We start from the raw sequence: 4270 nt of genomic DNA on the forward strand, positions 1-4270 counted from the left end.
ACTCCGGTGTTCTCCGAAATCACCCGGAACACTTCCGGTGTCCGAATATAGTCGTCCAATATATCAATCTTTATGTCTCGACCATTTCGAGACTCCCCGTCATGTCCGTGATCACATCCGGGACTCCGAACAAACTTCGGTACATCAATACTTATAAACTCATAATAAAACTGTCATCGTAACGTTAAGCGTGTGGACCCTACGGGTTCGAGAACTATGTAGACATGACCTAGAACTATTCTCGGTCAATAACCAATAGTGGAACCTGGATGTTCATATTGGTTCCTACATATTCTATGAAGATCTTTATCGGTCAAACCGCATAACAACATACGTTGTTCCCTTTGTCATCGGTATGTTACTTGCCCGAGATTCGATCGTCGGTATCCAATACCTAGTTCAATCTCGTTACCGGCAAGTCTCTTTACTCGTTCCATAATACATCATTTCATAACTAACTCATTAGTTAAAATGCTTGCAAGGCTTAAGTGATGAGTATTACCAAGAGGGCCCAGAGATACCTCTCCGACAATCGGAGTGACAAAACCTAATCTCGAATTATGCCAACTCAACATGTACCTTTGGAGACACCTGTAGAGCACCTTTATAATCACCCAGTTACGTTCTGATGTTTGGTAGCACACAAAGTGTTCCTCCGGTAAACGGGAGTTGCACAATCTCATAGTTGTAGGAACTTTGTATAAGTCATGAAGAAAGCAATAGCAACATACTAAACGATCAAGTGCTAAGCTAACGGAATGGGTCAAGTAAATCACATCATTCTCCTAATGATGTGATCCCATTAATCAAATGACAACACTTGTCTATGGTTAGGAAACATAACCATCTTTGATCAATGAGCTAGTCAAGTAGAGGCATACTAGTGACACTATGTTTGTCTATGTATTCACACATGTATCATGTTTCCGATTAATACAATTCTAGCATGAATAATAAACATTTATCATGATATGAGGAAATAAATAATAACTTTATTATTGCCTCTAGGGCATATTTCCTTCAAAAGGTGCTCTACATGTGTCTCCGATGGTACTTGTTGAGTTGGCATATATCGAGATTAGGATTTGTCAACCTGATTGTCGGAAAGGTATCTTTGGGCCCTCTCGGTAATGCACATCACTATAAGCCTTGCAAGCAATGTGACTAATGAGTTAGTTGTGGGATGATGCATTACGTAACGAGTAAAGAGGCTTGCCGGTAACGAGATTGAGCTAGGTATTGAGATACCGACGATCGAATCTCGGGCAAGTAACATACCAATGACAAAGGAAACAACGTATGTTGTTATGCGGTTCGACCGATAAAGATCTTTGTAGAATATGTAGGAGCCAATATGGGCATCCAGGTTCCGCTATTGGTTATTGACCAGAGAGATGTCTCGGTCATGTCTACATAGTTCTCAAACCCGTAGGGTCCGCACACTTAACGTTCGTTGACGATATAGTATTATATGAGTTATGTATGTTGGTGACCGAATGTTGTTCAGAGTCCCGGATATGATCATGGACATGACGAGGAGGAATGGTCCGGAGATAAAGTTTGATATATGGGACAATAGTGTTTGATATCTAGAAGGGTTCCGGAATTCACCGGAAGGGGTTCCGGATGTTTCCCGAAATGTTTGGGTACGAGAACACATTATTTGGGCCAAAGGGGAAAGCCCACGAGGCTTTTGGAAAGTGCAAAAGGAAGTTTTGCGGAGACCAGAGGCTAGATGCCAGGAACCCTGGCGTCTAGGGGGTAGACTACGGGAACCCTGGTGTCTAGCCCTGGAGTCCGTGTAGGACTCTTGCCTTTCGGGCAAAACCGACTATGAGGAGGCTTTTACTCGAACTTTCGACCCCAGGGCTCAACATATAAATAGTGGGGCAGGGCTAGCACCAAAGACACATCAAGAAACACGAACCTGTGTGCCAGCAACCCCGTCCCCTCTAGTTTATCCTCCGTCATAGTCTCCGTAGTGCTTAGGCGAAGCCCTGCGGATATTGTTCTTCACCAACACTGTCATCACGCCGTCGTGCTACCGGGACTCATCTACTACTTCGCCCGTCTTGCTGGATCAAGAAGGCGAGGACGTCATCGAGCTGAACGTGTGCTGAACGCGGAGGTGCCGTACGTTCGGTATTTGATCGCGGCAGATCGTGAAGTTGTACGACTACATCAACCGCGTTGATAAACGCTTCTGCTTAGCGATCTTCAAGGGTATGAAGATACACTCCCCCTCTCGTTGCTATGCATCACCATGATCTTGCATGTACGTAGGATTTTTTTTTGAAATTACTACGTTCCCCATCAGTGGCATCCGAGCCAGGTTTATGCATAGATGTTATATGCACGAGTAGAACACAAGTGAGTTGTGGGCGATACAAGTCATACTTCTTACCAGCATGTCATACTTTGGTTCGGCGGTATTGTTGGATGAAGCGGCCCGGACCGACATTACACGTACGCTTACGTGAGACTGGTTCTACCAATGTGCTTTGCACATAGGTGGCTGGCGGGTGTCAGATTCTCCAACTTTAGTTGAACCGAGTGTGGCTACGCCCAGTCCTTGAGAAGGTTAAAACATCACTAACTTGACAAAATATCGTTGTGGTTTTGATGCGTAGGTAAGAACGGTTCTTGCTCAGCCCGTAGCAGCCACGTAAAACTTGCAACAACAAAGTAGAGGACGTCTAACTTGTTTTTGCAGGGCATGTTGTGATGTGATATGGTCAAGACATGATGCTAAATTTTATTGTATGAGATGATCATGTTTTGTAATAGAGTTATCGGCAACTGGCAGGAGCCATATGGTTGTCGCTTTATTGTATGCAATGCAATCGCCATGTAATTGCTTTACTTTATCACTAAGCGGTAGCGATAGTCATAGAAGCAATAGTTGGCGAGACGGCAACGATGCTACGATGGAGATCAAGGTGTCGCACCGGCGATGATGGTGATCATGATGGTGCTTTGGAGATGGAGATCAAAGGCACAAGTTGATTATGGCCATATCATATCACTTATATTGATTGCATGTGATGTTTATCTTTTATGCATCTTATTTTTGCTTTGATTGACGACAGCACTGTAAGATGATCTCTCACTAAATGTCAAGGTATAAGTGTTCTCCCTGAGTATGCACCGTTGCGAAAGTTCTTCGTGCCGAGACACCACGTGATGATCGGGTGTGATAAGCTCTACGTTCAAATACAACGGGTGTAAGACAGTTTTGCACACGCAGAATACTCAGGTTAAACTTGACGAGCCTAGCATATGCAGATATGGCCTCGGAACACTGAGACCGAAAGGTCGAGCGTGAATCATATAGTAGATATGATCAACATAGTGATGTTCACCATTGAAAACTACTCCATCTCACATGATGACCGGACATGGTTTAGTTGATTTGGATCACGAGATCACTTAGATGATTAGAGGGATGTCTATCTAAGTGGGAGTTCTTAAGTAATATGATTAATTGAACTTTAATTTATCATGAACTTAGTCCTGATAGTATTTTGCAAATTATGTTGTAGATCAATAGCTCGAGTTGTTGCTTCCCTATGTTTTATATGTGTTCCTAGAGAAAACTAAGTTGAAATATGATAGTAGCAATGATGCGGATTGGATCCGTGATCTGAGGATTATCCTCATTGCTGCACAGAAGAATTATGTCCTTGATGCACCGCTAGGTGACAAACCTATTGCAGGAGTAGATGCAGACGTTATGAACGTTTGGCTAGCTCAAAATGATGACTACTTGATAGTTTAGTGCACCATGCTTAACGGCTTAGAATCAGGACTTCAAAGACTTTTGGAATGTCATGGACCATATGAGATGTTCTAGGAGTTGAAGTTAATATTTCAAGCAAATACCCGAGTTGAGAGATATGAAGTCTCCAACAAGTTCTATAGCTAAAAGATGGATGAGAATAGCTCAAGCAGTGAGCATGTGCTCAGATTGTGTGGGTATTACAACACTTGAATCAAGTGGGAGTTAATCTTCCAGATAAGATAGTGATTGACAGAGTTCTCTAGTCACCAGCACCGAGTTAGTAGAACTTCGTGATGAACTATAGTATGCAAGGGATGACGAAAACGATTCCCGAGCTTTTCATGATGATGAAATCGATGAAGGTAGAAATCAAGAAAAAGCATCAAGTGTTGATGATTAACAAGACCACTAGTTTCAAGAAAAGGGCAAAGGGAAAGAAAGGGAACTTCATGTAGAATGGCAAGCAAGTTTTCACTTCCGTGAAGAAGC

This window comes from Triticum dicoccoides, chromosome 2B, assembly GCF_002162155.2.
Source record: "Triticum dicoccoides isolate Atlit2015 ecotype Zavitan chromosome 2B, WEW_v2.0, whole genome shotgun sequence".
Classification (NCBI taxonomy): domain Eukaryota; kingdom Viridiplantae; phylum Streptophyta; class Magnoliopsida; order Poales; family Poaceae; genus Triticum; species Triticum dicoccoides.